The sequence below is a fragment of the Chenopodium quinoa genome, unplaced genomic scaffold (genome assembly GCF_001683475.1).
Source record: "Chenopodium quinoa cultivar QQ74 unplaced genomic scaffold, ASM168347v1, whole genome shotgun sequence".
Taxonomy (NCBI): Eukaryota; Viridiplantae; Streptophyta; class Magnoliopsida; order Caryophyllales; family Amaranthaceae; genus Chenopodium; species Chenopodium quinoa.
In genome coordinates this window covers 1,219,039-1,229,557 of record NW_018745617.1, presented here as the reverse complement: position 1 = coordinate 1,229,557, position 10,519 = coordinate 1,219,039, and the positions used below count along the sequence as shown (strand labels likewise).

The following is a 10,519-nucleotide window of genomic DNA, read 5'->3' as shown; positions in this document are numbered from 1 at the left end:
GGCACAGCCGGCCAAGGTTAAAAATGTGTTGGTAGGTACTTATGATGGTACCTCCAACCCAGAAGATTACCTCATGGCTTACACCAACCTCATGTATTTGTAGGGGTTGGATGATGCCACTTGGTGTTGATGTTTTTCGGCTACATTGAAGGGCATTGCCCAACAATGGTTTGGCAACTTGCCAGCCGGTTCCATTGATAGCTCCAAGAATCTTGTCTTCTTGTTTTCTTCCAACTTCTCAATGAACATCCCTGCAAAGAAAACAAGTCTTGACTTGAGCACCATTAAGCAGGGAGAGAGGGAAGGATTACGCTCCTACGTCCGGCGGTTTAATCTGACCAGAATTCAAATTCAGGGATTGTCTGACGAAGTAGCCTTTACAGACTTCTTTAAGGGTCTGAGAGACGGGTCGACCTTTAAGTTTGACCTTGTCAGAAAAGGGGCATTTACCCTACAGGAGGCCCTAAGGGAAGCGGAAAGCTATATTCAAGCAACCGACCTCTGCTCGCCTGGTAGTCAGTCGGACTCCAAGAAGTCTGACAAACAAAAAGATAGCTGGCTTGCTCAACCAGCAAAGAAAAAAGATGAGAGAAAGAAGAGAAAAGAAGTCTGGGCGGTGAGTGATTCTCACCAGCCGTCCCAGAATAAAAAGAAAGAATTTAAACCGTACGTCCCTAAGTACAAGTTTAACAAGGACTGCAACTCCATCCTCATGGAGATCAAGGACCGGCTTTCTCTAGAGAAGCCGAATCCAATAAAAAGTTCCATTCAATCAAGGAACAAAAATAAATTCTGCCAATACCATGAGGAAGTTAGCCATGACACCAACGACTGCTTCAACCTTCAGCGGGCGTTGGACTGCCTGGATGGCAAAAGGATGTTAAAGTCCTACATTTCTAAGTCCAAAGGGACTAATAAGAAGAACCTAGGGCAGTCAACTAAGACACCCCAGCCTGCTAGTAGCTCGGAAACTGACAAAGAGCTGGTCTACACTTTAGTAGGCGGGTTCTCATGTGGTGGCCCCACCATCCAGGGCACCAAGAGCCATCTTCGAAAGATGGATAATGATGATGAGGAGCAGGCGTCAGCCAGCTCCACCTTCTCAGATATTTTGATCACTGAAAAGGACAGGGGCAGCGTCCGCCGCCCGCATGACGACACAATTGTCATTGAATGTAAGGTCGCCAATCAGCTGGTTGGGCGGATCCTTACTGACACCGGCAACTCGTTGGACATCATCCAGAGGTGCTTGTAAAAGCTGAAGTATAAGCCTAGCAGCATGCACCCGGTAAACCACCCCCTGGTTGGCTTTGGAGGGGGGATTGTGTACCAGTCGGTGGGATTGATCTACCCATCCGGCTAGGAGAGAAAGGAGAAGGACGAAACCTTATCGTCAAGTTCTTAGTAGTTGAGGAGATGACCGACTATAACATTATTTTAGGCCGGCCAACTTTCAACGAGGCCAAGGCGGTACTCATTCCTTCCCTCATGGTGATCAAGTATGAGAAGGATGACGGTTCTGTTGGTTCCTTGAATGTGGATCAGAAGACGGCCCGTGAGTGTTATCTCACAGCCGTCAAGTCCACAGGGGCCTTAGACGGTTAAGGACAAGAACCAATAGACCTTGACAATGTTTAAGACGTCAGCCCACCCCCACTAGCAGCCGGAAAGAAAAGAAAGGCTCATCGGTTGGTGGAGGTGAAGAAAGAGAAAAAATAGCAATCACTAACCGGTGAACGGTCAGATGAGCTCCGTCCCCAACCGCCTGATGAACATATCGATATACCTCTGGATGACAGCCGTCCAGAGCATACTGTTAAGGTTGGGACTGCTGCTAATGCTAAGATGGGTGCAGATTTGCACCTATTGCTGAAAGAATTCAAAGACATTTTTGCTTTTGAAGTGGAAGAGATGCCAGGCGTTAGCCCGGATCTCGATGTTCACAAACTCGCCATGGATCCAAAAAAGAAGCCCATCCGGCAAAAGAAAAGAAATCACGGCGAGGAAAAAAGTCAGGCGGCATCTGCCGAAGTTAAAAAGCTGTTGGATGCTGGGTTCATTCGGCCATGTAATTTCCCTGACTGGGTGGCAAATGTTGTGCTTGTAAAGAAACCGAATGGTACCTGGCATATGTGTGTTGACTACACAAACCTCAACAAGGCATGTCCAAAGGATAGTTATCCGCTTCCAAAGATTGACAGTCAGGTCAACTCTACAGCCGGGCATGCCTTGATGTGTTTTATGGATGCCTATTCCGGCTTCCATCAGATACCCCTGTTGAAAAAAGATCAAGAGAAGACGCCCTTCGTAACTGATCAGGGGTTATTATGTTATACTGTGATGTAGTTTGGCTTGAAGAATGCGCCGACTACATTCTAACAGATGATTAATGCAGTCTTTGTTAATCAAAATGGAAGGAATGTAGAGGCGTACATTGATTATATGATAGTCAAATCCAAGCAACAGACAGATTACCTTGCTGATCTCCGAGAAACCTTCACCACACTCAGGCGGCATAAGGTTATGTTAATCCCAAGAAATGCGTCTTTGGTGTTGAGTCAAGGAAGTTTCTCGGATTCTTGATTGATCAAAGGGGGATAGAGGCTAACCTTGAGAAGATACAGGCGATTATTGACATGAAGTCACCCCGCACTGTTAAGGAAGTACATAGACTAACCGGTTGCTTGGCGGCATTGGGGAGGTTCCTCAGCCGGTCACGTGACAAATGCCTTTACTTCTTCCAAGCAATCAGGAAGAAGACTAGATTTGAATGGGGGGATCACTAGTGGAAAAATAGCTATCTGTAACGGGCAAAAATAGCCTATCCGTAACGGGCAACAGGCGTTACGTATGCTGTCGTTACGGATAGGCTATGTTATTCGTAACGGGCGCTACCCATTATGAATAACCCGTTATTCGTAACGGGCATTTTGACTACCCGGTATGAATAACCCGTTATTTGTAACGGGCAGTTTGACCACCCGTTACGAATAACGGGTTATTCGTAACGGGCAGTCAAAATTCCCGTTACAAATAACGGGTTATTCGTAAAGGGCAGTCAAAATGCCCGTTACGAATACAATTGAACCCAAATTAAAAAAAATGCAGCAGGTGATACCTGCTAGTCTGCTATCCTGATAATCTACTATGATGCCAAATTTTAATTACTATTATCAATAATAATAATAAATGTAAAATTGAATTAATTATAAAATCAAATATACAACTTTCACAAATGTCCAAATTGACTATACAACAACTCTCAACATGAGTCAAAAGCTACTAAATAAATAATACTTTGTAATACAACATGAAAATTTAAACAAGTTTTATATTCCATTTAGTAGACTAAGAACTTGAAAAATCTTGTAGAATTGTATACTGTCTTGATGAAGCTTAAATTTTGTACAGCCATCTTTTAGGAATTGGTCAATGAGGTAGCCATGGGCTCCATGGATCTCCACTCCATCAAAACCTGATAACGCAGTTTATTCACTACAAATAAATAACCTATTAAGACATAAAATTGAAGCATTCTCCTCATATAACAAACTAAATCAGCAACAACCCATATTACATTCAGAGCAAAACAATGAACACTTCTTCTACAGTCAGAAAATACAAAACACTTTATGTGTAGGCAACCCCCGCTTGCCCTACAGCAATTTCAGAAAATCAAGCGAACCTTAGAACACAACCACCAGAGTATTTCATGTAATTGCCAACATCAAAACCTGCTTATGCCAGCCAGCCAAAGTAATATCTTTCTATAATCTGGGAGATTAGATAATAATACATGGAGATTAGAAAAGTGCGTCGAGTAATTAGTTGTTTGCTTAGTGGTCCTGAAGACATTAAAATTTAGGATATAGAGTAGATGCCTCCAAAAAAGAAATGTTAATGGGGTTTGTGCAGATAATGGGATTGCCAAAATCTGCATCATCTCATAATCTGGTATTATAATAGTGATCATTAACCTCCATCATTAGCAGCACTTGGTATAAAAATGAAGAGATGGATGCATAATTGAGCATGTAATACCATGTGAATTCCATCTAGATCATGAGAACCAAGAATAGAATACACTTACTAGTATGGACCATCTTTTGGTAGCAAGAATACAAGGTTTCCCATGAAAGTTCTTTAATGGTTTTAAAACTCCCTAGCGCCGAAAATCCAGTCTACTTTCTTTGGGACCCCTGAAAAATATGAATGAGTTAAGTTTGCTTTAACATGTTAGGTACTAAATACTACAGATGTGAATCAATCTGGGTGTGCGCCCCTAGTTTGGTTCGCTTTTTAAGTAAGGCTATCTAGCTAACTGTTAGCCACCTAACAATAATTATCTAGAGAGGAAAAGGGGAACAATTGTCATTTAGCCAATTATTAGATGACTAACAGTTACCGTAGATATTTAGCAGTTTTCTTCCCGTTATCTTTTTAAAAGATTTTCTTCAAATATTTTAACAAACCGAGATGGTGGTAATGATAACATAGTGATGAGGACGAGGTAGACGATCATGATGAAACGTTGATGACTACGTAACGGCACACGTAGTCTATAAAATTAGGTATAATGAGGAAATTAAAAATGTAGCAAAAGCATCCAACAAAGAAATAGGGAGTCTACATGGTAGCCAAATCATATACTAAAAGTTAAGTGATGATAAGGTCATATTCTTCTTCAAGGGCACTCAAACACAGGAAGTGTCAATATTAAAGGCAATAGATTGTTTTTAATAATTTGCTGATACTACTGATATGAGCTCTAAACCAATATCATTGCTTCCTAATGCCAAAGCATTAGGGTTTGTAATGGTGGTCCCCACTATTCCTGTATTAAGTGATAATCTACCTGTAAAACTTAATTAATTAACTAATCACCACTTAATTAATCACCATTGATTTCAATTTCAATTATTCTAATATTGTTTGCTTCTGAGACAACCAAGCTAGGATCTGTACTGTATCACTGCAGCGACAAGATAAGAAAACAGGGGTTCTAACTTCTGTCCCTTCTATTTTGGGGTTCCCTGACTATTTCACCACCCATAGTGCTTATTAGCATATTAGCCAAAGAATCATAAAAACTTTATTATATACAATTTTCGCTAATTTTCTATATGATCTTTGGTTGATTGCAGGATTAATTATCATTCATCATTCATTTGCCTCCCCTAATCCCCGGATTTGACATGAAGATTGGCATTAGTTTTTGTTGTCAGGATATTCAATGGATTAGACAAATCAGCCATGATGTACTTGAGATTCTGAGCTCTATCGCGCTATATCATTACTTTCTAAATTTGATATTTATAATGCTAATAAGCAACACAACACAGGTTACTGAATTCATAAATTCATCTGCATTTAACTAAAATCAGATACTGAAGCAAGAAATGCAGTAACTGACAACGAACCATCCGAGTGTATATAACAACGAATAATGAATCAATGTATTTCCTTTGTCCGAAATCTAAAACAATCAGTAATTGATTTGCATATCTAGACAGTTAACATCAAACCTAGACCTAAGCATCAGGTGCTTACTTAAGAATCATTTCTGAACACATAATTTAATGTTTTTTTCTTATTCTATAAAATTTAATACATTCATTAAAAATCTATTTGGCTTTTAAGCCTACCTAGAGCATGTTGTATCCAAAAGAAAAATTCTTCAAACTGGAATAATGTTGCAGGTATTTCATTAGCTGATGAATTATTGTTATTTTTATCAATGTATAACTTGTAGTCATGAAAATTAATAGTACATGCCTAATTGAGGTTATTAATCCCGGAAAATAAAAGATGGCACCAAATCTAACAAGAAATGTCCAAGGAAATAGACATGGTAAACATAAACTCACTCACTTAACTGAGGTTATGGGAGAAAAGGAGTATATAAAAGAACACATAATATGACCACACAAGACAAGATATGGCATAACATCGATCCATGAACAAGAGTATGGATATATACCTTTTCCTTTATCAAAGCAAAGTAGATATTCGGATCCAGCTTCAATTGCTTGGTTCCTGATCTAGTTCTTAGCCCAAAAGTTACATGACTAATGCTCTCACCATGGTCAGCAGTCACACTCTCAGTTTCTTCAAGGGAGAGCTTAGTCACCTAAAATGTAAGTAGGTGATTGTGTAAGAATCTCAAGAAACTTTCAACAATAAAATCCAGTTTATATTCACAAATTCCAAAAAAAAAAAAGAAAGACACATATTGAAAGGTTGAAGAGCTTACAACAGGGAACACTAAATGACGCAATAAACTAGTAAAATCCATCCCAATAAAATCAACTTAAATATTATCTAATTTCTTACTCCATTATCTAAAATTAAATCTTCAAACTGACAGTTAAACAATTTTTCATATTCTATTCACATAAGACACCTTAATGTATCTTATTGTTGAATTTCCTTCAAAAATTCTGATTGTTCTTCAACTACTACATTTATTTTAATTATAAGAAGAAAAAAAAGTAACATCATTATTAACACCAGCAGCAGCCAATGATGGCTTCAATCAGAATTTCTGAGAATAGATCAGAAAAAAAAAAAAAAAAAAAAAAAAAAAAAAAAAAAAGAAGAAGGACAATATAATCACTAATAGAGAGTATAACAACGCGCTGAATCATTATTCTTTGGATTTTGAGAATAGATCAGAGCCAAGAGACCTTAACCATGCTAGCATATAATGTTCTGTAAAATAAATTAGTTTAAAAATTCAATAAAACATTCAATCACGATTAAACAAATAAACCTCAAAGAATTAATTCCTTTTACACAGTTTGAATTAACAATACTAGCTAAAACCCCAGAAAAACATTCAATCCCTTCCACCCAAAAACATCAAAATTAGCTTCAACTCAGCAAATCTGGGTAAATCAAACTCCAAAAACCTCGAAAAATCAAGAGTCATATCATAAGCCATAAAATTAAATCACAAAAATCATCAAAACAATACCAGTTTAAACCTTTAGCTTAGAAAAAAAAATCTGTAGTATATAATTTGCGGTGCTGCAGGTATTTGAAAAAGGCATAATTTTTAGGGAAAAAAAATTAAATTAAAATCTAAAAGCAGAAAAACCCTTCTTTCGAAAACATAATTTCAGGATAAATTATCAAATTAGGCTCGAAAAAACACATAAATTTAGGCATGTTTGATTCAATTATCAAATTACGCTCGGAAAATCACATAATTTAAGGCATGTTTGATACAATTATCAAATTCAGGTCATAATTTTGTTTTCTAACAACATAATCGCTGGTTATGATCTTTCATAATCTTACTAATTTGAACCATTCAGATATTCGAACCTTAAACAATTAAATTAAATCAAAGATAAACCCTAGATTGTGAAATTGATAAGATTAGAAAAAGAAACTTTAACTTACTTCAGAAGCTGCTTCAATGGAGAACGTCAAGTGCGCTTCAATGGAATGCTTCAATTGCTTGGACCGACGAAATTCAATTTATTTTATTTTATTTCTTTTACAAAGAGGAAAGCTGGGTTGACTAAGCTAGATCTAGCGAGTTGGAGAATGGAGAAGCCTTAGAGCAAAATCAATAAACCCTCCGATCTAAAAATCATCAAAACCCCCAATTTCACCATTTTTTCTCTCTCCTCGTCCCATATCGCCATTTTTCTCGTCTTGTTTCATCACCAATTGAATGGGGAAGATTGATGGAGGAGAGGAGAGGAGAGTGACAGTGTGAAATGAGAGAAAACAGGTGAATGACGGCTAGGTAAACCCTAATAAAAAGCCAAAGCCAAGTAATGGGCTCCTCTTATCATTTGGTCCACGCTCAAGCGGTTGTATCGGGCTCAATATGCCCGTTACTTGTAATATAATATCCGTAACGGGCAAATGATGACGGTTACAACTAAATAAGTATTCGTAACGGGTAACATTTTGCCCGTTATGTAACGGGCATAGCTTTGCCCGTTACAAATAGCCTGTTACGAATGAGATTTTTTCCACTAGTGGATGATGCTGAGGCGGCCTTTCAGAAGCTGAAAGAACACTTGCACTCTTTGCCAAGGCTTGTTAGCCCTCTTCCCAAAGAAACGTTATACATGTACCTAGTTGTCTCAGACCATGCTCTCAGTATTGTTCTCCTTGCTGAGAGAGACGACATCCAGCTCCCGATCTATTTCATTAGCCATGTACTAAAGAATGCTGAACTCTGGTACCCCATGGTTGAAAATTTTGGCCTTTCTCTATATATGGCATTCAAGAAGCTGAAGCCTTATTTTCTGGCATATTCAGTTGTAATCTACACCGATCTGCCCCTCAAGCGGCCAATGTCCACCTTGGAGTCATCCGACAGAATTTTAAATGGGCTATTGAAATGCGAAGTCTTGAAATCACTTTCGAACCAAGAAAGGCAGTGAAAGGTTAGGCGTTTGCCGACTTCTTTATTGAAATGACACGACCGGTTCCTCCGGATAACATTGATCAGGTTTGGAAAGTGTTTGTAGATGGGAGCTCGACAAAAAACGGCTGTAGTGTAGGAATTTTATATGAGTCTCCTGAGGGGGAAAATTTTGAATATGCACTACGGTTTAAGCTTTAGGCCTCGAATAACGAGGCTGAATACAAAGTCCTGATGGCTGGAATATGCATGTGTAAGGCAGCAGGTGCAACAAAGATTGACGCTTATTCTGATTCGTAGTTGGTCGTAAGCCAGTATGAGGGAAAATATGAGGCAACTCATCCGGCTATGATCAAATATCTTCAGGCAGTCAAAGAAGAGGCTGGGGAACTTGAAGAATTTCGTCTAAGTCAAGGCCTAGGTCAGACAACAACCAGGCGGATGCATTGTCCAAACTGGCATCTTTTGCCTGCTGTGATACACCTCGGTCAGTCTTTTGGGAAGTTCTGGAAAAAAGAAGTACATATGAAGAACCCATTGGAATCCTGGACTGGAGCTTTACTTGGATGGATGGCATCAGGGCATATTTAACAAACGGCACTCCTTGATTCACCACGGGAGGCAGCCGTCATGAAGAAACAAGCAGCAAACTTCGAGATGAGAAACGGAGAGCTCTTCAAGGCGGGTTTCCTTAAACCTTTATTGAAGTGTGTTACCCCAGAAAAGGGGAAAGAAGTTCTCGAAGAATTTCATGCGGGATACTGCGCCTCCCATATAAGCGGCAGTTCCCTAGCCATCAGAGCAGGGCGGCATTATTTTTGGCCTACTCTTGAAGCAGATGCCAAAGATTGGTGAAGAAATGTGACAAATGTCAGAGGTTTGGCAAGCTTATTCACCGCCCGTCTACTGATCTGACGGCAATCCACAGCCTAGTCCCGTTTGCTAAGTGGGGCATGGACATCTTGGGTCCTTATACGCATGCACCAGGCGGAAAGCGTTATATTCTGGTGGCTGTGGATTACTTCACCAAGTGGGTGGAGACAGAGGCAATCAAGAACATCAAGACAAAGGATGGCATCTCTTTCATTTAGAAGAACATTATCACCCGGTTTGGGGTACCTATGTCTACGGTGTTTGATAACGACCCTCAGTTTGAAACGCCTCACCTTAAGACTTGGTTGGGAGATCAAGGGATCTCGCACTGTTTTGCATCAGTCGGCTGACCCTAAGCAAACGCCCAAGTCGAAGCCTTCAATAAACTCATCTCAGACGGCATCAAAAAGAAAATTGAAAGAGCCGATGGCTTATGGGAAGAAGAATTAATTCATGTCCTATGGGCCATCAGGACAACTGCCAAAGGGGCAACCGGTGAAACCCCATTTCTCATGGTATACAGTGTTGAAGCCGTCTTACCCATCGAACACTACGAGCCGACTCTCAGAGTCATGCTTTACGATGAAGAGGCAAATTGGGAAGCCATGCGGCTGGCATTGGACTCCTACCCGGAACGCAGGGGCAATGCTGCCCTGCGTCATGAGATATACCGTTTGAGAATGACGAGAGCCTACAACAAGAAAGTACACAAGCGCCCTTTGAAAATTGGCGACTTCGTGTTACGAAAAATGGAGGCAACCGGTAGGGCCAATGAGCTTGGAAAGCTAACTCCCAATTGGGAAGGCCCCTACCGGATCTATGAAGAAGTTAGGGATGGCACCTACCGCCTGGAAACACCAGACAGCAGACGCCTGCCTAGAACTTGGAATGTAGATAACTTAAAAAAGAACTACTTCTAATAATTGTAATTTTTTTGTAAACAAGAAGTTTATTAATGAAAAACCGGGCTTTGTTTCCAATTGTGTTGTTATCTTTATCATTACCATTTCGTTTGGACAATTCTCATACGGATTATTTGCTAAACCAACTAAGTTCGAAACTTAGTAGCAAATTCAACGTCCAAGTGACATGCGGCCAATGGCAAGACCTATAAACTAGGCACAAAAACGCTTAGTAGTTATACAGCCGGTCTTAAACAAGACCAAAGGCCAATGGCCGGATGGTTGCTTATTTCACAAAATCGCCTGTCCCAATATGGACAACGGCGTCCGGTGACACCCTTCCGGGTGCAATCGT

At 39.8% G+C, this 10,519-nt stretch overlaps 1 long non-coding RNA gene across 1 annotated transcript; it reads right to left on the bottom strand.

Moving 5' to 3' along the window:
• Positions 1–3,317: 3,317 nt before the first annotated feature.
• LOC110716595 lies at positions 3,318–7,766 on the bottom strand. Its single transcript, XR_002510519.1, has 3 exons — positions 7,408–7,766; positions 5,981–6,130; positions 3,318–3,495 (listed from the first exon to the last, which is right to left on the bottom strand). It is a non-coding gene; the product is annotated as an uncharacterized LOC110716595 (long non-coding RNA).
• Between the last annotated feature and the right edge of the window lie 2,753 nt (positions 7,767–10,519).